At 40.2% G+C, this 26,903-nt stretch overlaps 1 protein-coding gene across 15 annotated transcripts in view; it reads left to right on the forward strand.

Moving 5' to 3' along the window:
* OSBPL6 (oxysterol binding protein like 6) overlaps window positions 1–26,903 on the forward strand; it is a 201,325-nt gene that overhangs the window by 74,785 nt on the left and 99,637 nt on the right. For 9 of the 15 annotated variants that reach the window (XM_057318937.1, XM_044381434.3, XM_044381432.3 and 6 more), the window contains exon 2: window positions 13,411–13,590. The exons of 5 other annotated variants lie outside the window; for them this stretch is intronic. The gene's annotated coding sequence lies outside the window, so the exon portion shown is untranslated. Of the gene's footprint in view, window positions 1–13,410; window positions 13,591–18,739; window positions 18,869–19,873; window positions 20,026–26,903 lie in introns of all 15 variants that reach the window. One more of the 15 variants, XM_057318931.1, reaches the window with a different exon arrangement.

Genomic DNA, 26,903 nt, shown 5'->3' on the forward strand with positions numbered 1-26,903 from the left:
ATTGTTTTTATAGGTTTCAGTAAAGTTCATTATAACCCAAGGAAGGGAGGGAATGCATTTTTCTCAGTGTTAGTATTGCTCATATTTCCAGACTCTAAGCTCTCGGGGCCAGAGCACAACATAGGCATTCAGTCAGTATTTGAGTGGATCCTGAGATAGGTCCATAGTTTAGGAAGGAAGGTGAATATGACAGCAGAGCCTAGTGGCAACCAGTTATTGAATTCTGACCTTTACAGATATCAAGGCTCTCAGCTTTATCCCTTGCCAGTTTCATGATGTCATTCTTTCTACAATTCTAATGGAGTCCGCTCTGTGCCAACAAGTCTTGTCCTACTGTCGCTGCTGAATAAATTTAAGGCTGTCCAGCAAGGCCCCTAGTAACACAGTTGCTGGTCCAGAATGGGTTGGTGACTGAGTGGGACAGGTTTGTGGACTACACGGTGGTAAGGGAAGCCTATGATAGGGCCTTGCAGCACAGTTGGGGGTGGGCTCAGGTCAGGTCTATACCAGGAAAGTACAGGAAGCAGGCAGGAAATGCTTTCCAAGAAATTCTTCTGTTTGGTTCTCTTATCAAGGAATAGGAAGAACCACCAAGTATGACCAGGGATAATTTGAGTCTGGAAATATGTACAGTGTGACTGTTGGGGAAAGCTGCTTTAAAAGCTTACATTGGGGGATGCCTGGGTGGCTCAGTCGGTTAAACATCTGCCTTCGGCTCGTGTCATGATGCCAGGGTCCTGGGCTCGAGCCCCGCAGAGCCCCGCATGAGGCTTCCCGCTCAGCGGGGAGCCTGCTTCTCCCTCTGCTCCCTGCCCCCCCCACTTGTGCTCTTTCTTTTTCTGTCAAATAAATAAAATCTTTAAAAATACATAAAATAAATAAAAGCTAATATTGGGTACCTCCTACGTACCAGGTATTCTTCTTTCCTCGTCATTATAGCCCTATGCAATGGGTACTCTTAGAGGCCCATTTCACAGATACGGAAACCAAGGAACAGAGAGAAGACATAACTCTCCCACAGTCATGCAGCTAGAGAATGGGAGAGCAGGATTTGAATCTAGAAGCTTCCAGAGGCTGGGTTCTTAGCCACTCACTGCACAACAGCTGCCTATTAGGGTACTTTAAACTTTTAAATTCATAGTCTTTATTTCTAGGAACCTCGTAAAAGTTGGGTATATGAAATGAGCATTTCACAGATTTTTACATGTCATTTCTCCCTGGGATGGCAAACTTGTAGTCTGAAGAAATTTGACATGTAGAAGTATTAGAATAATCCAATGATCTCAGTTTTTGAAAAGAAAAATTTTAACCTAGTATTAGTTGATCTGTATCAGAAGGCCTGTAAATTAGCAGCCAGACATACGATTCAATAACGTGTCTGTATTTTTGCATAAACTATGGTGTATGCCATGAGAACTAAAGAATAATTCTGAAATCCAGAAATTTGAGAGCTAAAAAACCATTTACCAGTTGAGCGTCTGCCGTGTGGTACGTGCAGTACTAGGTCCTGGACACGTATTATCTGTAATCTCCAAAGCAACTTGAACTAGGTTTCATTAGATCCCAGATCCCCACTTTTCAGATGAGGAAGTCGAGGATCAGAAAAGCCAAATAACCTGCCCAGTTTCATAGCTAGAAAGCATCACCATGGGAATTTGAACTAAGCCTGTTTGACTCCAAGACCCAAGCTCTTTCCGTGATACCACGCTCTTCCACTTATGCCCAAAGGAAGCACTCAATTTCAAGGAAGTTGCTGCTCTGTAATAACATAGTTCACCCTGCTATCCCCATCCATTTTTTTTTTAATCAGTCTATGGCATCAAATTAAATTTCCAGAAGAACAGTTTTTGAATTGTAATGGCATTGTTCCCTGTCTCAACATTTTAAAATGTATTCTGATTTTACTGACAATACTATCTATCTAAATACAGGAAACTTCAGTCGTAAGAATGCTAATAGACCTGATTTAGTTGTCAGACTTTTTTGTGGTCTCATGAGCAAACAAGTAAGTTACTGTGGAAACCATATAGAAACCTAGATGAATTGATACGGTAAGAGGCCTAAGAAATGGGGCAGCTTGAAATAATTTCATCAAAGTAGCATAGGGGATAAAAGAGAATGACTTAAAGAGAAATTAGGCCAGGGTTATTCAGTTAAGTCATAGATACAGTTTATACAAATCATATATTTGTTTAGAGTCTGTTTTATCATTTAAACCATTGTGTAATTCATAACGATATCACTGTCAATGTTTACCTAATTTGTTAACCTAAATTTTTAACCTTATTCTGACCTCCATTTGCATGTGGTGGTAGATTTGTACTTTAAAAGAGTATATGTAATAGTCATTTTAAAGGCAAGTCGGATAAAATGGAGTCTCCTGGTATCTGCCCCAGGGATTCAGTTGCCATTCCAGTAATCCAAGAGACGCCAGCAACATGATATTGGAGAACGAATGTTCCAAATGTCATTGATACAAAAGCCATATCAGGTAGAGCACCCAACAGAAATTTCCCATTAGCACGACTCTGAGTCGGGCCATCCCAGTGAGAGCGTTCTTTCATGTGGGGTTAGGGCTTAGGTCATGTATTCTTTGCAGGATTGGGGGCTTAGGAAAATTACTGATGTCTAGGAGTGCGTATGAGAACTCATTTATGTAACTGCTTGTAAACTGAGGAGGCAGAGCCATGTCCTCTGTGAACGCAGGACTGCAGACAGTAGGCAGCTGTCCAGTGGTCTGGCGAGAACATACGGATCGGCACAGCCCTGCGGCATCACCCCAGACTGAAGTCAGCCTCTCCTTTGTGATCCAATAAGCGTTTGAATGAATGCCATCCAAGTGGCCTGTTAGGGCTCGTGAACCGCTGCCCGAGCAGTATCAGACTGCCAGGGTTTTGGGGTTCTTTGGTTACTGTTTCTTTCTCTTGGCATTTGTGGGTTCTGTTATGGGTCAGATTTTCTGATTTTTGCATTTTGGTCCTTGAATATTTAGAGTGTAAGGCGTATTGGACATGATGATTAAAATGATTATTATATACATAGGTCTTGAGAGCTCTTTAACCAAAGCCCAGAGGCGACCAGTATTTTGAGCCTGTAAGCAGAGGAAACACAGGATCAGCGAGCCTCTGTGTTCTCTAACTTGAAAGTACATTATCAGTTGCATGAGTAGGAGGGAAGCTTTTAGCGCACCACTGTTAGTCGTCGTTGGCAAGTCACCGGATGGTAAATGTGAATGGCGGTTTCTTTGCCCTAGGAGTGGCATTAAAATTCTCATTTCTCAACTTCATGAGAAAACAAGTCTTGCTGCATATCTTTTAAACTGAAGCCTTTGTTCCTTCAAAGTCATTCTGTTCCTGTCCATTTGGTTCCCGTGGCCGGTCACAACGAGCTTTACCACACTTCAGCAAAAAGTCTGAGTGCCTGCCATTGCAGGTGTGCCCATGGTGCAGTTGGGCTTATGAATATGAGCCAGATGTGAGCATTGTCCTCAAAGAACATCCAGTCTGGGGAAGAAAAGACACATGTCTCAAGAACTCTGATCAAGATGGACTGAGGAAAGTCCATGAGGTACTGAGCAAGGATTGTGAAAGTTAAGAACTGGAGGATTCCTTCTAGCTAAGCCATAGGAAATGTCTCCCTGTCACCCACACAGGGTGTAAAGGAAGGGTGGGATTGAGATCTTGGAGATGGAAGGGGAGACTGTTTTAGTTAGAGGAAACACACACACTGGGTAAAGAGTGGGTACATCTGGGGGAAATTACTAGGAGTTCTGTTGCGTTGAAGATTTCAAGAAGCCTGTCGTGGAAGATAGAGTTGGAAAGTCAGTTGGGGTTGGGTCATGGGGACCTTTCACGCTAGGATAAGGAATCGGGGTTTATTCTCTCTTTTCTTCATTTCAAACTCTAACACAAGTGTGTGACTTTACAGTCTGATTATTAAGTGTGATTATTAGTAGAAAGTAAAGTGATCCTTTTGGCAGTTTGTGGGAAATTACAAAAATTGTGTTACACAGTGGTATGGGTCAGAATGGCTTTTTTAGGCTGAAAATTTTCCCCAGAGGCAGTGCTAAATATATCCCATAGCCCTGTCACTACGGTGGAAGTCAGCTACGTCCCACAGCCCTTATTTTGGTTCCTCCTTAGGTTAAACAATGTGAGGATCTATATTTCATGGGCTTTTTGTTTTTTTGTTTTTTGCCAGGTAGGTGGTGCTAAAATGCCTAATACCCCATTTCTCTGGCAAGCAAGCTGGTTTGTTTGAAATATGAGTCATTAAGCTCCTTTATCTTTCCTCCCAATTTCCTACTTTGCATTTTCCCTTCATATTGGGCACTTTGTAAGCAGTGAGGTGGCTCATTGATTTGCTGCCCATAAAAGAGCAGCCCTGGTCTTTTTTCTATTCAAAAGAATTATTATAGTCTACCTGTGATGTGCCTTGGAAATATTCTGAGCTGGTATTTTTAGCTATTGGAGGCTAACAGGAAAAAAATCTGAATTTTATCAGTTAGGATAGAAACACTTTTCAATTGATAAAAACATTAGTGAAAAGGGCTATCTTTGTTAGTGCTCTCTGGCTGATTAACTCTGTTGACTAAAGCTTGAGGCTTATATGGCAAGGTCAATTAGGTCTACTCTGTGGTTATCTCTCAGAACCTCTGGTCCTGGCCATTGATTTCAAAAATAATTATAATAATAGCAAGCACTTACATAGCTTTAAGTGCTATACATATAAACTCACTTAATTTTCAGAATAATCCTAAATAGTAGGTATTATTACTGTCTCCGTCTTTACAGATCATGAAATTGAAAAGCTGTGTGATTAGCCCAGGGTCCCATTGCTGGTTACCGGCTGAGCCAGGATTTAAATGTAGACACTTGGGTTCCTGAGTCTTTACTCTTGATTTCATTAAAAGCCAAGGACACCAGTAAGAATGTCCCCAGACTTAAGTAAACACAGTATGTGTCTTAACATTTAAGGCCATTTATTTTGTATGGCAGAAAGCTTTGATTTAAGAAATTTCACACCACGAGCGCCTGGGTGGTTCAATCGGTTAAGCATCTGCCTTTGGCTCAGGTCATGATCCCAGGGTCCTGGGATCGAGTCCTACATCGGGCTCCCTGCTCGGCGGGGAGCCTGCTTCTCCCTTTTCCATCTGTATGATGCTCCCTGTGCTTGTGCTCTCTCCCTCTTTCTCTCTGAAACAAATAAAATCTTTTTCAAAAAAGAAGAAAGAAATTTCAGACCAGTGTTATGATACATAGACACCAGAAATCTATTCAGCATCTTTTGTCGCCCACGCATACATAGCTAGACTCCTGGGCGAGGCTGCACGGTGGTGACATTTGAGACCTGAGCCAGGACTTCAAGGATGTTCAGGTGTTCAACAGGCAGACAAGAGCACCATAGGTACAGGGAACAGCACATGGAAAAGCTCAGAGGTGAGGTGGCATTCAGTGTGTATGTTTGGTGGAAAATAGGGTGTCCAGGTATCTGAAGCAGGGTGGAAGCCAAGCAGAGTGACAAAGACGCAGTGTAAGACTGCAGGTTGTACCCTGCAGAGTTCACCTCGTCCTCTCTGACGGTGACTTTCGTTTTGATCAAGGACTCACAAATTTTTATACCCAGTGTCAGAGGCTTCCCAGGTGTTCTGATGCTCACCTGTAGGTCCATAGACCCCTTTCCCCCAAGCAATAGAGGCTAATCGAGAATCAAGAATAACACAGTCAAATATATGCTTCAAGAAAGGGGAGGACTCTGATGGCCACGAAAGTGCCTGTGGGGGGGGGGGGGGGAGTGGTAGGAAGTAGAGACATCAGGAGGCAGGTGCCCGTAACCAAGGCTGGAGATGGCCGAGATGGCCGAAGAGCGATGTTGGGGGAAGATAACGTGGGAAATGGAAGTGAGTGGACTTGGGGTGAGCTACATGGGAAGGTTGCAGATGAAGTAGCTAGAAGAAACTGCAGTTTTCTAGCTTGGTTTGAGGCTAGGTAGTGATATCACTAAGGAAAGCTGGAGACAAGAAAAGGCAAGGATAGACAAAGGGGCAAGGGTAGAAAGGTAAGGGGCTTGATTTTTAGACCCACTGCGTTTCAGGCGACCGTGATATATTCCACGGACAGTTGGAAATGCAGTCTGGAGAAGAAGTCAGCATTGGAGAGAGACTTAGCCATCTCCCTAGCAAAGGGTAGGTTGAAGCCCTCGGAGTTAGGAGTTAGACAGGGCTGCCCCGGGGGAGCCAGGGAAGAGGAGGGCACCAGAGGAGCAGCAGTGAGGCTGGCCGGGGCAAAGGGGCGCTGGGGAGAGCAGCAGCAGCGGTGCACCGAGCGTTTCCCGAGCGCAGGGTCTGTTCCGGACACTGTGCCTGTGTTAGCTTGCTTACTCCTCTGACACCCCTGTGACGGAGTCACACTTTCCACGTGAGGAACCCGAGTCACCTTCAGTGGTGAATTAGTGGTGAGCATCAGTGAGCCGGCGATAGTGAATTAAGCTAGCTTTTCTCATAACTCTTTTCTAGACTTAAATATAGATGGGTAAGCTTTGATGACAGTATTTCCTTACTTTCCCCCCTGGTTCCGTGAAGTAAATATAGTATGATCATCAGAATTCATGAAGGAAGCCTGATCTGAGACTGAGACTTCCATAAATTTCTGAATTCCCTGGCTTTCTCTCACGTGAATATTCTGTTAGGATTCTTGCATTTCTTAATATATTCTTAGTTAATAGATTAAGCTTTCCCTGAAGTTTTTTCTCCCAGTGAATGAGCATTTTGGGCATTGGATGGAGCACTTCCTGAAATGGTTTCATGAGTCACATTTTCATGTTTCCTCTTAGAATAGACATTGGGCTCATTCTTAGTGGTGATCTGAGATTTCACCAAACTGTACATCCCATTCTAATCTACCCACACTTGTCTTGTTTCCTTACGTGCATCGCTTCCTCAGAACCTCTCCACTTTCTTTTCCTTTTTATCACTACCCTAGCAGTAGAGATTTTCTTTGGAGCCCATTTTCTCAGAGTCATTTTTTTGCGTCAGTTCATCAGTTATGTACTTTGAGGAACAAAAAACAATGAAATCACACCAAGTTGCCACAGCTGGGCTATCTGCTCAGCTGGGGTCAGCAAGCTATAGTCCAAGGACTGAACACTATCCACCACTTTTTTGTAAGGGAAGTTTTGCCGGACGGAATGTAGCCTTGCTCGTTCATTTGCATATTGCCTCCAGCTGCTTGCCTTCTGCAATGGCAAAGTTGATTAGTTGCAACTGCATGACCCACAAAACCTAAAATGTTTACGGATTTGGACCTTAACAGAAGAAGTACTAACTCTTGCTCTGTAGCATACCACTTTTGGAGGATCAGAATATGTCCAAAGCATATTTATAGTGCTTTACAGGTTTTTTCTTTTCTTTTCTTTTCTTTTAAGATTTATCCATTTATTTGAAAGAGAGAGTGAGCAAGTGGGGGGAGGGTCAGAGGGAGAGAGAGAATCCTGAAGCAGATTCCCTGCTGAGCGCAGGGCCCCCATGACCGGAGCTGAAATCAAGAATTGACCATTTAACCAAGTGAGCCACCCAGGCAACTCCATATAGTGCTTTAGAATTTTATTTTACTCATCTGATTAATAGAACCATTGAGTAGCTTCTGTAATATTTGTTTTTTGGATATAAAACGGACATTGTCAAGTAAATAATAAAATTGAAGACTCCTTTAAGTAATATATAATCAGAATTCTTACCTGTATAATCAGTCATCTGAATTTTTGTCAGCATTGACAAAACCATTAAATTTGGAAAAAGAAATTTTCTTTGAATCTTTAATAGATGCCAGGTCCTTAATTGTGCTTGGCCTTTGGGATTTGGAAAAATATAACACTTTCCCCACCCTCAGAGAAATACGTGTCAATTTAGACTAAGTCAGCTATAAACAAACAAAAAATCTGGAAAAATTGGCCTACCTCATAGAAATACAACAGATTGAGAAAATGTGCTGAGTAAAATATTTCCGTTTATTAGCATGTTGACCATATATTACTTCTTCAGTTATGTTTCTGAAAAAATGGTTGTGCTTTATTTCCCACTATTTTGCTAACACAAGAAATGCGTGATGCCAAATAGGATCCCCTTCTGCTCTATCAAATATAAGTTCTTCACATGTCCCTCCTGGATGCCCGCTCTTCCAAGTAGCTCTGCCCTCCTTTGGGGGCTGCTAATATCTTCTGAGGTCCTCTCTTGCCTCTGGGTTCTCTTTCCTCAAATTTCTTCTCCTGGATCAGCCCCACTGATGCATAATCACATGGTTCCCCTGCTCTGAACTCGACTCCTGTTCTCTACAGCCCACCTAGTGAAATCTGGTCCTGTACTAGCATTTAAGACCTTCTACAGAAGTCTTTGTGGAAGGTCTTAAATGTTCCATACCTCCTCTCTGCCTTTCCTCCACCCGACCCCCTCCTTTTTTTTGTACCCTAGACTCTGAGTACTGGAATACAGTCTGTGCTTTCTCATCTGTTGATTTTCTTTTCTTTTTAAACATTTTTATTTATTTATTTGACAGAGACAGCCAGCGAGAGAGGGAACACAAGCAGGGGGAGTGGGGAGAGGAAGAAGCACGCTCCCAGCGGAGGAGTCTAATGTGGGGCTCGATCCCAGAATGCCGGGATCACGCCCTGAGCCGAAGGCAGACGCTTAATGGCTGCGCCACCCAGGCGCCCCTCATCTGTTGATTTTCATACACTTTTCCTCACTGTTTGCAATGTCCTTCATCCACCTCTGCTTTTGTCCATTTCTTGCCTGAATCTACTTATCTTTCAAATTCCTCCTCGTTTGAGCAATTTCCCCCATCTACTTTCCACCTGCCTCATAAATTCTAAGCTAGAGTGAATATTTTCATGCCATGAATATCCATAACATATTTTCTGGTTTTGTAACTTAAAAAGATTATTCATATACTGTATCCTGTTATCTATGGCTAAACTCTAAATTTCTTTTTTTTTTTTTAAGTTTTCTTTATGTAAGTAATCTCTACACCCCACATGGGGCTTGAACTCATGAGCCTGAGATCAAGAGTTGCATGCTGTTCTGACTGAGCTAGCCAGGCGCCCCTAAACTAAATTTCTTAAGGGAAGGAGCTTTATTTTTGTTGATTGTTACATTTCTATATTTCTTTAGTGTCTGGTTTTAATGTCTGTATATAATAACTGCACAATTGACGTAGTTTTGAGTGGATAAATTAATCAGTGCTTAATGGCAGATGTGAAAACTCTGTTATGTTGTATCAGATGGTGAATTTTAACTTATTTGATATATGGTAGCAATAATGAGATTAGATAAATTTCTGAATTAAAAATCAGCTGTTCAGTTATTGACAGGAAAACCGCAATAATTGCTGGGTGAAAGTGCCCACAGATCGTGTTTTTCATCTTCAAGAAATTACCCCAGAACAGCTTGTTTTCATAGACTCTATAGGGTTGTAGCATTAAATCTATTCTCCAGGGATTTAGACACCGTGTAGAAATCCTCAGTGTATTTGGGATTATCACAGGTAAGAAGAGAAAAATCAATTTCTTGTCTAAACCCTGTTGTCAGTGCAAAAAACAAAAGAGCAAAATCTTTTTACCAACTAAGATATTTAGTGGAGACAGTAGCCAGAGTAAACAAGATAATGAGAAAAGGTCTTATGCCATAGTTTAGGCTGCAGTTTTCTGGGAAAGCAATTTAGGATGTTTGACCCTAAATAAAGACCAATCCATCTTTGTGAAAATGATGTGGGCATTGAGTCAGCACAACGGGACACCTAATGTACAGAAAATAGTAAAAAATGTCTCATGTCTAAATAAAATCTTTAAAAAAAAGGGGGGGGATGCCTGGGTGGCTCAGTCCTTAAGCATCTGCCTTTGGCTCAGGGCGGGGATTGAGCCCCGCATCAGGCTCCTCCACTGGGAGCCTGCTTCTTCCTCTCCCACTCCCCCTGCCTGTGTTCCCTCTCTCGCTGGCTGTCTCTCTCTCTCTGTCAAATAAATAAATAAAATCTTTTAAAAAAAATGTCTCATCTCTTATTTTTGTTGTGAAATGGACTTTGCTATGTAGACTGCTAACTTTGTGAAAATACTCTTCTACTGGTCTTTCTGTTTTTACTATTATAAGAATCTTTTCTTATAATAGTAAGTCACAGAATGATGGAGCTTGTTTTATCTTGTCTCCATTTTGCATTCTATGCATTAACTTAGTAGCTACACGAGACAGTCTAGTGTTTGATAGAATACATCCTATGCTCTGAGGGGCCCGAATAAGAAATGAGTGGAATGTGTGGGGAGTGTGCTGGACAAGAACATGGTGTATAGTGGGCAAAATTCAGACCGTGGGAGGATTAGTCACACAACTTACAGGAAGAATTCTGTTGCAAAGATAAAGGATCATTTGCTTCCTGAATGAGCCATTCAGAAGGAAACTTTGCCAAATCACTAAACTCCCTGATGAGATTCTGCAGAGGCTCCTACCCAAGTACTGGTTGGTATAGAAGACTTTGTTTGAATCAGCCTTTCCAACCTTTATAATTTCTAATTTATTAATTGCTTAGGTGGAAGGTGTTGGGGCAGCTTTTTGGTCTGCAGAATGTATCGTTAAATTAGAACATGATTCCTTTCATGTGTTACGAAAAAAAGCAGATATAATTTTTTAAAGCATTAATTTTGGTCATAGTTTTAAAAAGAAACAACCTCTTCCCATCTCTGAGTGTATTTTTAACAAGAGCTTTAAGAATTAATCTTCGATATTTGTTGTCACAGGAATAATCAGACTTGAACTTTATAAGCTTTGTACCTTTGGACTTCTGCCCTGCACACAGTTTATGTGTAAAAAAAAAAACCTGTACAGTTACTTAATTAAATAAAGTTTTGTTGTCACTTGGTTAAACTTCTTGGTTTCTGAATAAAACAATATATTAGCCACCTGCAAATTTGAAATTTGAATGTGATGATATAAATCTTTCTGTCCTAATCAAGTTTTTGAAGCTGAATTAAAATAATTATTCCTAATATTTCTGGCTTTAGTACCTATCAGGGATGATTGACTATATCTGAACCACATGCTGATAGAGTGCTACTCTTTAATCAGAGTGGTCATCTCCCCGCCCCCCCCCCCCAAGCTTATAGAAGGCACTACACTTTATTGTGGTTGCTGTCTTTTTGAAAATTGCACAGAATGTCCATTGGAACATTCACTATAGTCTCAGAACAGGCCAAAACTAATTTTATTCTGTGACATTGCATACACAGTGTGTGAAAATACACATTTTTGTGCAAAAGGAACAATAATAGATTAATTTCTTACAAAGTACATACATATAAATAGAAGCATTGTAATTTTCACTTTTACCTCACACTGTGTGTGGGGAACTAAGGTCCAGTCCTTGCTTCTCAGACTCAACCCAGTCTGATAGGGGAGATAAGAGGTATAAGCAAGAGGTAAGACCGAGACAGCTGTGTATGCCAGTAGACTTGACCAAAGTATCAGGTGTGATAAGTTGCTTCTTTTAGCAGAGATCAGTGAAGGCACTGGGGGTTGTGGTTTTGAGCTAGGTTTTGAAGGACATGTAGGCAAAGGAAAAAGAGATGAACGAAGTGGAAAGATGCTCCTCAGGCTGAGGTCTGATGTACATAGTCTGGCAACAAAACACGTATGCCATCTGGGAATTCCTTAGGTATGGTCAGCAAGATTCTGCCTTCTTCCTGCCTGTTTTCCTCTCCTCTGCTGCTGTACTGGGGAAACAGAGAGGAAACTATGATTTTACCCCATGGTCATCTGTTCTCTTTTACTTTCCCACTTGCCCTTTCAGGATGGTAAGAGGTTATGGCGAGTAAGACTAGGGAAGAGGAATGGGCGTGGGCGAAAAGAAACTCTAATGTAGTGTGGGGGAGGCGGGGCCCTTTGCCATACTTTTCTTTCTTTTCCTTTTTCACAGCTTGGCAGAGCCCATCATAGAAAAGAGCAAAGAAAAGTGGGGAAGGGATTTCCTGCAGCTGACCATATTCAGTCTGCCTATAATTATGTGGGATTAAAGAGCATGGATTGAGTGGTGTTTGCAGAAAATAAACAGGTATCATGCTGAGCATGCAAAAATAATCTTGATGGACCCTGACTTTAGTTCTAGGCCATCATCACAGTCATCAATTACATCTTATTCAGGACCTGTAAGATGCATGGAATTGTCTTACAACATAGTAGAGATTTTAAAAAACCATTTTTTTGTAGAGCTGTAGGGGGGTTTAAAACACCCACCTTTTTCCCCGGAAGAATGGTACTTACAGGAGCCAGCACAGCATAGGATCCTGAGTAGACCTCAATCTTCTTGCTCTTCCGTGAGGTCATCGTCTTTCAGAATACGTGTGTGTGCATTAATTTTTTTCCTTTTCCATAAGTAAAAAGAGAAAAACGAAAACCAAGTGAAAGAAGCAGCTTGAAAAATGATCAAAGCTGGGGAGTGATTTTTAAAGCTACCTTGTGAATAAATGAACCCGCTAGAGAGGTTTATGGCTTGAAGGAAAAAACCGCTGTCATATTTCCGGATCAGAGTTACTCATGTGACTTCTACTTTGGAGTACTTACCAGGTTTTTTTTTTTTTCTTTCTCCTCCTCCTCCTCCTCCTCCTTCTTCTTTTTTATTTTGCCTTAAAGTTTAAAGTGAACATTATCTTTTCATAAAATATTCTTTGCCTTCTGAGAAATAATGTCAAGTTGAAAACTATTCTTCGATAGCAGAGTCAGCTCTTTCTGCTGGAGGATTGTTCTGGGAGTTTGGCAGTTGCACTCTGTATGGCAAATTATAGACTATTAATGAGTCTTTATCAGGGCACGGTGATAGTACATTTATATGCTTATGTGGTGAAACCACTTCATACTTACTGGTTTTAAAAACTAAGGTTTAGGGGCACCTGGGTGGCTCACTCAGTTAAGCATCTGACTTGATATTGGCTCAGGTCTCGATCTCATGGTTGTAAGTTCAAGCCCTGCATTAGGCTCTGTGCTGGGTGTGGAACCTACTTAAATAAATAAATAAATAAATAAATAAATAAATACTAAAGTTTACATTTAATTGGAGGATTAAACATGTTTCTGGAAAATATGCTTTGTCCCCTTTTAGAAAATATTTGTTATATAAATTTAGAGTTTTCTTACTCCAGACTCTGGATAAGATGTCAGTTATGAATGTTACTGATGGCTGGCGGGTTCAGTGGCTGCATCTTTGAGATTCCATAAGACTGAGCAAAGGAGGTAAAACCTGAGACACCATCCCTTATGAATTTTGTCCTCAAAAGATAAATTGGAAGGAATTTCCCGATTGGTCATCTGCAGCCCCCTGAGAAGCTCATGAAAGTTCTGCGGGGTTGTACTGTATGAGTGTAATCTCTCTTTTTCAGTTCTGCCCCTTGCCACAAAACAGCAAGAGAAAGAAATCAAGGAGCCACTCCTGTCATCGACCATATCACCCTAGACAGACTGAGTCCCAGGGAAAATAGCTGCTGGCATTTGAGGATAAACCACTTTGAACAGCTTTTACCTTAATGCTGACCTGGAAGGCTTTGACTCCTGGTTACAAGGTGAGTTAGGAGAACACAAGCTTAAGATCAGGAACAGGGTTAGATTAGGCAGTGCTTAATAACAGCAAAAGATTAGTGAGACATTACCAGATCACAGGAAGGTGCTTCTTTATATATTCTTTAATGTGTATATCAGACCAAAAAGTAATATGTAGTAATCCTGGTTGTGTTTAGGCATCTTGAGAAAAAGTTCTGCTGGATTTTTTTTTTTTTTTTTTAAGGATAGGAAGTAGAAAAACGTGTCAAAATATTTGTTAATCTTTTTCTATCTGCAGCCTGACATCATGTAGAATTGACACCACCCTTCCCTTCTGGAGTAATAAAGCTGCAGATATAAGCCTACAAAATGAAATGTTAACCCTGCTTGAATTATATACATATATTCACACACATGCATGCACGCACACATTCTGAAAATGCATCCACTTTTTATAATCTTTCATAGAAAACAAGTAGCTGATTTTCTTCTTTTCCCAAGAGATTGAAATAACTAACATGGTATCAGCAGTGCTTACTATGGGGGCCCCTTGTCATCTTTGATATTTGCAGTTACTATTTTCAGAGCCACTTCACATGCGCTATATGATATCTTAGGCTCAGTGACTTTGGTCTTCACTATTTGGACACATTCCTCCCAGTTATACAAAACTTTCTACTTTCTTGAGATCAGTGACACCCAGAGTAGGGGGGTGTACCAGTAGAGTTCTTGGGGGCTTTCACAAGCTGTGTGTCCTCTACTCAAACTCTTATTTGCCCTGGGGCGCGGGGTGGTGGTGGTGATAATTTAGACATCTGTAATTTGGGAAACACCCCAAATCTGCTGATACTGCTCCTACCCTTTCCTTGCATGGACTGGTTCCTCTTGGTAGAGCAGAAACCAAGGCTCAATAATTTAGTGTAATAATCATAGTTATATAAGAAGCTTTCTGTTTATTACTGCATTATTTAAAATTACACTTTAGAGCAGAGCTTGCAAACCAGCAGCCCATGGGTCAAATATTAGACTATAATCTTTTAACCTGTGAACATTTTCTTTTTTAAAATGTAATTAATTGCCAACATTGGACAATCTGGAAACTTCACAGAAAAATCAGACACGTAGCTTCTCTTGGAAGATTAAAAATCTGGTCTTGTTACTATGCCAAGGACTGAAGTTTGCTAATCTTTATGATGCCCGAAGTATTTAATGCAGCCAGCCTTACAGATTTCTGTTACCTGCCTCGGTGCCTGTAGGCTTCTGCCATCAAGTTTCCTGCTTTAGGCATCAGTTTCTTTTCTCCTTTCATGAAGTTACTTCCACGTGCTTTACACATGACATGCTGTTAGTCTTTATTCTTGTTTGGCATTTTATTACTTTATATAAAATATGTTTTTTTTTAAAATGGTGTTTTTCTGAGGTTAAGCTCACCCCTCCCAGACCAGCCTAAGAAGAGGGAAGACTTTTCCAGAATCACAATGGTATTGCTCTTAGTTTGGAAATCTGATTTGCATAGTGATGAGGTTAGAATCATTCTTTCTAGACCTTGAGGTTGTCATTTCAGAGTGATATTTTATGACCCCAGAGGTCCAGCTCCTGATCTTACTGTTTTCGTCCCTGGGAGGCAAAAGTGATTCAGTAATTTGGCCTCTTTTTGAATGACACGCATAGGGATTAGAGTCCATGTACTAGCCCCCTATTCAATCCAGACACCAGAGTGATTCAGTGTGCCATCTACACTTGTAGAACTTTTGACCTTGAGAAATCTCACCATCAGAATCAGATGTCCCTTCAAGCACAGTCGGTTGTAGTCAATCACAAATTGTCTCTTTCTGCATCTTTGATTGCTGTATATTGTTGAAAGCTGAACTAGTTACAGGGATGTTCCTGTTAATTTGATATTGAATCAAGCTTTTATACGGTAATAAAGAAATTTAACCACAAAGGCATTTCAAATCATAGGGTCCTTTTCTGTCCACATTAGCTAAACCCAAACACTAATTACTTGATCAGAGTTTACAGATGGAAGAAACTGACTCAATCCCCAAACAGCAGTTCTTGTCCCAACAACTCATTTACCTTCTAACTGGTAGTGCCTGTTACTTTAAGTAGATTTTAGGCCTCAGGATATCCACTTTTAATGTTGAAGCAGACAAGACAGAAGGCCAGCGGGTTTGGATGTTTATTTTGGGTAGTTTAGGGTCCTGGCTGCATTACTTTGCTCTGTCTCAGGAAATTTTCTAGGCCAGTGTTGCCTAGGATCTCTTGACACTTGACCACAAGCAGAGATGAAATGTACATGAGTCCCTTTGACCATCAGATTTAAGTTCATGGGAATAAAGTAAATGGAAATTTGTTCTCACACACATTTGCTGAGTTGTGAGTTGACTACGAGACAGAAATTAAACTCTTCTTTAAAAGGAAAATGTAGGCGATTAGCATCTCATTTCCTTTACGAAACGTGTTTGTGTTGTTCTTTCAACCCAGGAATTAGTTTGTATGCATGTATCCTCAGGAAATATTTCAGAAAGCCCCCTTTATCTCATTTTCTCGGAGTTCCTGTTATTACTTCCCCATTCCCTCTTACTTAACCAAGATGGAAAAAATGGAGTAGGGAGTGCTTAGAAGCCATTAAGGACCTATAAAACAGGTTGAAATGCCGTGAAAAAGGGAAACTCAGTAAATCAGCTAACCAGTCAGCAAATATAACATGGATAGAGGAGAAAGTGTGTTCAGCTCTTTGCTGATGTTTGCTCCGTTTTATCTGTTTTGAAGCTTGTCAGATTCCTCCCTCAGGTAGTAGAAATGGAGACAATATCCAGTGAGAATTGGCAATGCCCATGGATGTCATTTTACCTGCCCTTTTTTTCCTCTTCTGGGCTTCTCCTCCTCTTCCGTCTCTCAGGTTGAAGGAGGTCTCTTCTCAACAGGCATCTCATTCTGAAGAGGTAAAGGGGCCAGGGGGAAGGTAGCAGGCCGGTAGCCAGGTCTTTTCTAGAGGGAAGAGGAATGAGAGGACTTCAAAATATCCTTCTCACTCCATTGGTAAGAATGGAAACAAAAGACCAGGAGAGAGTCTTTATCCAGGGATAAAGGCTGTGCCCAGACCAGTCCATCCCCATATGTTGTGTTTCTCATTCTGGTAGGTGAGGTTTTAGAAAAATGGTCACCCCCAAATCTGAAAAAATTTAGACCAGCTTTGAAAAGTAAATTGTGTGTTAGACACATATCCAGTAAACGATATGAAGAAGTAATTAAGTGAAAAAAAAAGTATACTGTTCATATCACAGGTTTTGTAAGTGAATAGTAAGGAAGAAGGAAATTTTGATTTGTCTTGTAAGATTCTTTTCATCTTTTGCTGTTCTTTTAATCTACTTTAAAAAGATACCTTTCATATAGAAAAATTTCAAACTATACAAAAGTAAAGAAAATAAATAGTATAGTGAACTCCCATACACACACACTCAGATTAATTTATCCCTCCTCCTTTTTATTCTGAAGTTATTAGAAGTAGACATCGGGATTCCTGGGTGGCTCAGTGGGTTAAGCATCTGCCTTCGGCTCAGGTCATGATCCCGGGATCCTAGGATTGAGCCTGCTTCTCCCTCTCCCTCTGCGTGCTGCTCCCCCTGCTTGTGCTTTCTCTCTCTGACAAACAAATAAATAAATAAAATCTTTAGAAGTAGACATCATGTATTTGGATCAACTAGTATTTGACCCTGAAATACAGTCATCCAGGAAAAGCAGAGTACATGCTTTTGATAGACAGTTTCAGAGTTGATACTTGAGTTTCTTCAGAGGGTGATCAAAGATATTTCTTTGTTTATTTTTAGGGGAAGAGTTCCCTTTTTCCTTGAGTATCATAAATTTATGGATTTTAAAAATATTTGTTATGTTTTAATTAATTGCAGTGATTTTTTTTTTCCTGGATGCTCAAGTAATATCTTTTTGTTCATTGGGATTCCTCTCCAGTTGGCTCCTGTGTATACATATAGAAAAGAGAGCCTGTCATAAAAGAATCCCAATGAATTTTCACAAACTGACCATTTCCATGTTATCAGCAACCAGTTCAAGATACAGAACATCCTGGAAGCACTCCTGTCCCATTAATTTCTTAACCCTGCTTTTCGGTACCAACAGGATGCCCCAAGCTCCTCTTGTACATTTCATATCTCAGTCTAAGTATCAGCCATTCCAAGTAGCCCTGGTTCTTTTTGGTAGTTAATGGAATTTAGAAACGACAGTCTAGGTGTTAGGAGGGCTCATTCTTATGGGTTTTCACCGTTTCTCAGCTTTTTCAAGGGGAGGGTAGAAACTATATATATTTAAAAATAAAACATATGAGTGGATACTGATTTTTTTTTCAAGTTAACTTTATGGAGTTTTAATATTATTTGATTTTATATATCTCTTTTCACTTACATGGAAATCTCGGTTCAAAATAAGATTACAAACTTATTTGCTTTATTCTTTAAGCACATAAAAAATAGTTTCATGAATAAGCTCAGCACTACTACTACTTATAGTGACTTTATTTTTATGCAGAAAAAAATCTAGGGTTTTATTTATCTTTTGTTATCATTATTTTTGGTCATTCAAAATGTATGCATGAGGTCAGGTCAGAAAATGAATTTTTCCTTCAACTCTGTTTTGAGAATCAATGTTGATATGTTTCTTGGCAGTGAAATTCAGTTTAATAACCTTTAGTTCACAATAATTTGAGTTACTCGCCACTCGTTACATCATAAGCAGGAGATGTTCCAGAAGCGACAGTGGGATTATTGTACTCTTTGGATGGGGAGATCGATGTGTGCTGTATTGGATGTATTTATTAGTGTCTGCCCCTCCTCAACAGGGCAGCTCCAGAGAGAGGAGAAAGACAAATACTCTAAATGAAGTAGAGAGCCTGAAAGTGCCCCATTTTTGTCTTCTTGCTTCTTTTTATTTGATAAATGGATATTTTATCAATGTGTATTTTGGAATGCCTTTTTCTCCCCTTGGTTGGTCAAGCGATCAAGTGCTTTGATTTTTGGACACATTTTGTAATATTTGACCCTGGGATCAATGTGAGTGTTCATGGAGAATATGGAGATAGGTAGTCTCTCCCGCCTCCCTGCCTTCCATCCATCCTTCCTGCCAAACATCTGTCCTTCCTTTCTTTTTCCTACTCAGGTAATTTCTGGACCAAGCTGAGGGCTGAGCATGGGAAGGAAATAGGAGAACTGCATCATTCCCTGTTTTGTCTCTTAAACTTTTCACCTGTCTCCTCAAAATGTCTTATTCCCAAACCACCGCCATAAGGTTAGAATCCAAGATTTGAGTTCTTTCAAATATACTTTTACATACAGAAAAATGATTAATACTGTAATTAATCTAACTTTGAGGTTAATTTGAAATTTTTCTTTATTGACTTTTCACATCAGATGAATAATGCTAGGAAGGACTGTGTGCAGTGAATCAATGAGACACATCTACTTTGAAAAGTTTGGCTTTTAGAGAACAAGAATGTATTGGGAGTAATAATTCTAAACTTTCCCCCAGTAAGAAGTGATTTCAAAGATGATGGACTAACACATAGGCTCCCCGAAACTTCACTGTGTATGTCTAGTGGTAGACTTTTTAAAAATAAATTTTTATTTATTTATTTTTTTATTATGTTCAGTTAGCCAACATATAGTACATCATTAGTGTTTGATGTAGTGTTCAACGATTCATTAGTTGTGTATAACACCCAGTGCTCATGCGTATTAAGGATGGTGGTAGACTTTTAAAGGTTTGAGATTTCAGAAACAGTAACAGTTTAAATATATGTGTGTTTAATCCTCTGCCTTGTATCACCCCTGCTCTATCTGAATTGTTTACTCATTTATGTAGGCATTCGTTCATTCATTCAGTCATCCTTGTAGCAAAGTCTCTTGAGCGTGTGTCTACTCAGAATGCACCAGTCACTATTTTGGGCCCAGGGATTATAACAAGGAGAGCAGGAATCATAACTGGTAAAGTCTCTGAGGACAGACAATAAGCCAATAAACAAATAATGTAACTATTGAGTAAGATAAGTGTTGTGAAGGAAATGAAAAGAATATTATACTAGAAAGTGACAGAGATGGTGCCTGTTTTGCGGTGACATGAGCTGAGAACTGAAGAACGGTTTGCTGACTACATTTTCATGTTCAGGGTACTGAATTTGAAAGCGCTGTACAATTTATTTAAACAATACCTACAAATTTGGCATGTGAATTTATTTCCAAATGTCTCATTTTTTTTCGGTTGGGACTTTAAGGTTAAAATCTCTTGTTTTCTCAGCTTCTAAAAACTGGAGGAAGTCCTTGGTGAAGAGTATATGGGAGCTTGCTGCGGTGTATTTGTAACTTCTCTGCAAATCTTAAATTATCATGAAATAAAACACTTAAATGAAGAAAACTGGTGAAGAAATACCAAAGTTTATAGTAAATCAGGTACAGTGTTTCTTCGATTTGCAAAGATGATTTCACCAGATTTACACAGGAAGGGACCGTGGGAAGGGTGGTGCGTGTTGAAAATTGTGACTTAAATGCTCTTGCCCTCGACCCATCACTCATTTTTGGACTAGACCAATTTTCTCCTTTTTCTTAATCCTTTATTTTAGCTTCTTAAATTTCAGAAATGTAACAAAACTTACAAATACAGTTAATTGACATCTTCCTTTTTAAAAATAATTTATGCGTTTTCTTGAAATACTCTTGGACTACTTAGGATGTTATCTTTCACGTGAATACGAGCGAGCCTTTTTCACACAGGGCTTTTTAATAAACTGGCATCATAGATAAAAGTTTACCCTGACCAAAGCAATCCTCTCTGTCCTTTATCTTATTAGTATTTCTCAATTCGTGCATTTCTAAACGTAAAGCATCTTCTTTTACACGTTAGGGGTGATAGAGAAATCTGAAGTTGGCAAGAAGGCATTAGATTCAGAATTTCCTTTGTGAATGCTTTGCCAGCTGTAGTGCAGATTAACAGACCTGCCGTGGGAAGCTGTTTGAGAGTCTACGATCTTTAAAAGTACTTTGCGGTATCTGGTCCCGAGAATGCTTCCTAATCTTCCATCGCCTCGTTCAAGGACCAGCAAATTGTAGCCCACGGGGCAGACCTGGCTTGCAAGCCTGGCTTTCGAAGTGAAGCTTTATTGGGACATAGCCATGCTTACTTGTGTACATATGTTCTGTGGCTGCTTTTCCACTACAGTGGCAGTGTTGAGTAGCTGCGATGAGACTGTATGGCTCGTAAAGCCTAAGATATTTTGTCTGGCCCCTTATGTAACAAGTTTACTGACCTCTGATGGAGTCGGACGGTGACCGGGTGATCTCTGTCCATTTCTGAATCTGGGATCCAAAGAATGTTATAGTCGCAAGCATTAGTAGGCAATAGGGTCCTGTTGGTTCATGATAGAGCTTTCTGCTTTATTTTCTTTTTTATTCATAAATGGAGATACTGTGTGTGTAGTAAAAATAGTTTTTTATAAGCTTTCTAAAGTTTTTCATAATAATTTTAGTAGGGTGAAGGACGTTGAAATGTGAAATGCTGAACACTTCAGTTATCACTGGAGATTCTTATTATCATTCTTTTAATTTCTGAGGAAAAATGTTAACCATTCCTTTATTTTTGAGGCTTTAGATCTATTACTTGGGAGTGACTCTGTCATACTGAATTATTATTCCCTAGTGTTGGTGTTAGGTCAGTGAAGAGTAGCAGTCCTTTACACCTGCTGCCCAGAGGCCATCTGGTTGGAACACAGTGCTGGGCCTCACAGGTTTTGACCCGCTAGTGTGGACTAGCTCAAGAATTTGCATTTGAAACAAGTTCCCAAGTGGCATGTTGGTCCTAGGACCATCTTTCAAAACCTGTCTAACAGACAGTTAGCATTGGCATTTCCTAGGCCTGAGATTTGGGGAAAAGTAACTTTTTTTCATCTCAATTCAATATCAAGTGACATATTAAAACTTCCATTGAATTCCTTAAACTTCCACTCATCATCTTTGTGACAGGACTGACTAATGAGCCAGATACTGTTTCACTACTTTTATCTTTTCCAGTCCCAAACTTCTTATTGCTGCCTGTCCCCACTGCTCTTGGGTTTTGCTTTAAGGAAAAAGGGGGGCAGGGGCAAGCGCCTGTGTGGCTCAGTCAGTTAAGCATCAGACTCTTGATTTTGGTTCAGGTCATGATCTCAGGGTCATGAGATCAGGCCCCATGTCTGACTCCATGCTCAGCATGCAGTCTGCTTGACGTTCTCTCTCTCCCTCTCCCTCTGCACCCCACCCCCGCATTCTCTCTTTTTCAAATAAATGAATAAATCTTAAAAAAAAAAAAGGTTCCTTTACTGTTGTTTTCAGTGGCATTTGGGGGTAAAACAGATCCTGTATTCAGTTTGCCAGCTTTATCCCAATATGCGTGTGTGTATTTTATTTTATTTTTTTAAAGATTTATTTATTTTAGAGAGAGAAAACATGGGGGTGGGGGGGAGAGGCAGAGAGAAAGGAAGAGAGAGTCTTAAGTAGACTCCCTGCTGAGCACAGAGCCCAGCGTTGGGGGGCAGGGGGCTCCATCTCATGATCCTGAGATCACCGACTGAGCCGAAACCAAGAGTTGGTTGCTTGGCCGACTGCAGCACCCACGGTGTTATGTGTGCATGTGTGATTTAAAATACTTCTTTCTTTCTTGATTCCCATAAAATCCCATGGCATCAGTTGGGCACCAAAGTATCTTCCCTGCATAAAGGAAACAAAGGTTCTGAGACACAAGATCTTGTGATCTGCTGGAAGAGGAAGGCTCAAGCACAAGCTGTTTGACATCCATTTCTTTGTTAATTATAACATACTATGAGATTGATACTATCCGGACCTCAAATGTAGTTTATCAAACCATTGCTATTACTTCACTTTCTACCAGTCTCAATTATTTTTGATACTAAAATAATCTTAAGTGTGTTATTTGATCATTCTCTTATATTTAAGTGTAGTCTTATTTTTAATAAGAATATGCCCCAAATCCATTGAAAGACATAAACTGGTACATCAATTTCTATTTAGTGTATTTTTGTTAAATTATGCATTTCCCCCCAAAATACTCTTGATCCTTTGATAGAAAATTAGCAAACCTTTTTCATAGGGGTTTTTAATGGAATAGTGTCATGGATCAAATCAGTTTCAAAATTGGTACTCTTGAGACTTAGGGGTCCTGAACCTGTTCATGGAGGAAACTGATGTTCTCCTGGGTACAGTGTGTCCTCAAGTCAGCTTCCCCACATGGTCATTTGTAGGAGGGGCTCAGAAGAGGAGGTGTAATACCAGTAACCATTTTGCACAAATTACGACATTTACTTCTCACAACTTCATGAAATAGATGTTTTTATTCCTGTTTTATAGATGAGGAAACAGAGGCACAGAGAAATTAAGTAAATTCCCTGAGGTTTCATAGCCAGGAAATGGCAAAGTTGGGATTGGTTTCAGACCTAGGCAATCCTTGGATTTTTCTTTCTTTCTTTTTTTTTTTTTCGTGTAAAAATAAAAGGAGAAAACAGCACAGAATATAGGCAGTGGGGTACTGGCAAAGGTTGAAAAATCAGCTCTCTGAAAAAGGTGGGGGGTGGGATGCTGATTTACATGGCTTACGTACTCCTACCACGGCCAATTTCAAGTTCGCAAAAGGATATCTTTGAAGGCTGGTCTGGCGAGAGATGCACCCAGTCGCCTCCTGAGCCAGTATAAACCGGCTCCAGCTCACCACTAGGTGTGTGTGAAGATCGCCACACCCCAATTAAATGAGTACAGGAGGCTGAAGAGCCTGGGGCCCGGCAGTAAATCCTCCACGTTATTATCAACTGTTCCTTCTCTCCCCTAACAAATGAATGAGCAACCACTGAAACCAACACTCACGCTGAATGCCCGATGCAGATAGAAGTATGAGCACCTTCGTAGGTGGGTAAAGGTCTACATAACCCTTGCTATTCTGGAGGGATGACAGTTTTGTAAGATTCTGCTTCAGGCTCCTACGCATGAAATATTTGTGATTGGGTAGATAATGGCTAGTAAATTAGGTGGGTGGCAGGTGCGGTAACTCTGTGCAGTCGGGCTGCTTCATCTGTGTTTTGAAAGAATTACACTACTGCCTCTATTCCTATTCCTAACGTATGACTCGGCACCAGGGAGAACAGAACAGATTATGCCCCAGGCCTCAAGAGTACCATTAGCAGCTTGGTGGGTCTTTTTTTAGGACAACCGAGAGGTTTTCTCTTGGGAATGTTGAACTTTGTACAGTCTTTCTCTCTAACTACTGAGCAGATAAGGAATTCCAGTCTGCAGCTCATTGGGATTATTTGGGGCTACCTTTGGGCAAATATAATAAAATCAAAGACTGCCATGAGGGTGATCGCTCAGGCAGGCTGTGAGCATAATCCACTGTGTTTAATGTATATAATAGAGGGCTTACGTCTTAACTAAAGTGATAAGCCCAGGAAACAATCGGAGTGGTTTCTGTGGCCCGTGACATCAGACTGCAATGATGAAAGTGACATTGTCCCCACCCACAAAGATTATACAGAAAAAGTACAGATAAACACCGTACAGTGCATGTTCAATCACATATGTATGCACAAAGATAGAAGTAATACCGATTGAAGTGGCAATTCTAATAGGTTAAGAAAGATTTTATAAAGAAAATGAAACCTGAGCACAAAAGAGTACAAAATTAATGTCTGCATGTTATAAAAGTCATTATAGGTGATAGTACAGGAACGTTTTTATTGTTATAAAATATACATAAAATTTACCATTTTAACAGTTTTTAAATTCTCATTTCAGAGGCATTAAATATATTCACATCCCCACAGCTATGGTCTGAATGTTTGGGTCCCCCCCCAAATTCATATGTTGAAATCCTAATTCCTAAGGTGATAGTATTAGGAAGTGGGGCTTTGATCATGAGGGTGGAGCCCTTGTGAATGGAATTAAAAGGGATTCTGGAGGGATCCCTCGCCCCTTCTGCTAAGTGAGGACGCAACAAGAAGATGGCCATCTGTGAACCAAGAAGTGGTTTCTTACCAGATACCAAATCCACTGGTGCCGTGATCCTGGACTTCCCAGCCTCCAGAACTATGGGAAATAGATGCTTGTTTATAAGCGGCTTAGTCTATGGTATCTTGTTACAGCAGCCCCAATACACTCAGACAACCACTTTTTTCTTTTTTTAATTGAAGTACAGTTGACGCACAATGTTACATTAGTTTCAGGTGTGCGACATAGTGATTGGACAACTCTTTGTGCTATGCTGTGCTCGCCACAAGTGTTGCCACCATCTGTCACCATCCAACCCTATTGCAGTACCATTGATTATATTTCCTATGCTGTGTCTTCCATCCCTGTGACTTAGTCATTCCATAACCGGAAGCCTGTGTCTCCCACTTGCCTTCACCCATTTTGCCCATCACCCCAGACAACTACTTTCTTGAGAGCTTTTTCATCTTCCAGACTGAAATTCTATACTTATTAAACACTAGCTCCATTTCCCCCACTCACAGACGCTGGCAACCACCCTTCTACTTTCTGCCTCTGTGAATTTGACTACTCTAGGGACCTCATATAAGTAGAATCATACAATATTTGCTCTTATTTTACGTAGCATAATGTCTTCAGGGTTCATCCACATTGTAGCATTTTCAGAATTTCCATCCTTCCTAAGGCTGAATGATATTCCTTGTACGAATGTACTACATTTTGTTTATTCATTCATCTGCTGATGGGCACTTGGGTTGCTTCCATCTTTCGGCTATTATGAATAATGCTGCTATGAATATGGGTACACAAATATCTGTTCAAGTCCTTGCTTTCAGTTCTTTTGGGTGTATACCCAGAACTGGAATTGCTGAATCATATAGTAATTTTATTTTTAATTTTTTGAAGAACCACCATGCCATTTTCTTTTTAAAAAATAGATTTCTCCTTATTTATTTATTTATTTATTTATTTATTTATTTATTTGAGAGAGAGTGAGTGTGAGTGAGAGAGAGAACGGAGTGGAAGGGGCAGAGGGAGAGGGAGAAGCACGCTCCCCACTGAGCAGGGAACCTGACGCGGGGCTCGATCCCAGTACCCCAAGATCATGACCTGCACCAAAGGCAGGCGTTTAACTGCCTGAGCCACCCAGGTGCCCCAACCGTTACCATTTTCAATGGCAATTATACCATTTTACATTCCCAGTAGCAATGCATCAGAGTTAAATTCAGAAACATTTTCAACCTAAGCCATTTTATCTGGTTTAGCCAACTCTTCAGTATACCCCAGCTCAGCACAGAAATGCTTATTTTGACAGGAAATTCCTCTAGAGAACAGGACATTTGCTGCTACTCCAGTCACTTGGTACCTCAGTAACAGTTTATACACAGTCAACATGGATTAATGAATTATTATTTAAGGTCACAAAGCAGAGGCCAAATCTTTGATGTTTCCTGTTGTTGCCAAAATGTCTGCACTCTGCTGTCAATCAGTACCTATTAGCAGTCATGGGATCCGTAGTTTCCAATATTATTTTTCCTGTTAAAATATGAATTATGACATTACCAAGCTTCCTTTCAAAACATGTTAGCAAGAGTCAGAAACCAAATGATGAATGAAAAAGTGGCTGACAAATCTTAGAAAATTAGCACTGGTAAAATTATCAAAGTGATGGTATCAAAATGGCCTCGTCAAAAATGTCCGTGGCACATGCTTTCATCAGAATCACATGTCCTGTGATCTCATTATGTTAAATATGTTGCCCAGCTTTTGTGCCCATAGATTGTTTTTTAACCTGTACTGGTAACAATCCTTTTAGAAATATGAACTCCCAAGGATGTATGTTCTTAGCCATTTAATAATGAAAGCTTGTCAATATCTCCATAGGAAAATAAGATGCATGTATACCCAACACTTTTCACATCATTTCTGGGTTTTATTTTTTATTATTTTTTAAAGATTTTATTTATTCATTTGAGAGAGAGACAGAGACAGAGGGCGCACAAGCAGGGGGAGAGGCAGAGTGAGAGGGAGCGGCAGACTCCCTGCTGAGCTGGGAGCCCAATGTGGGGCTCGATCCCAGGACCTAGAAATCATGACCTGAGCTGAAGGCAGACACTTAACCATCTGAGCCACCCAGGTGCCCCATTTCTGGGTTTTAAAGAATGTGCTAAACTCACTCATGAATCCCAGGTTAAGAACCTCTATATTTGTATTGTATGCCATCAGTAATGTACCATCCTGTAAGGAAAAAAAAAACAAACTAGACTTGTCATTTAGTTTATTCATTGATTTATTAGTAAATTAAG

This window comes from Ursus arctos, unplaced genomic scaffold (assembly GCF_023065955.2).
Source record: "Ursus arctos isolate Adak ecotype North America unplaced genomic scaffold, UrsArc2.0 scaffold_1, whole genome shotgun sequence".
Taxonomy (NCBI): domain Eukaryota; kingdom Metazoa; phylum Chordata; class Mammalia; order Carnivora; family Ursidae; genus Ursus; species Ursus arctos.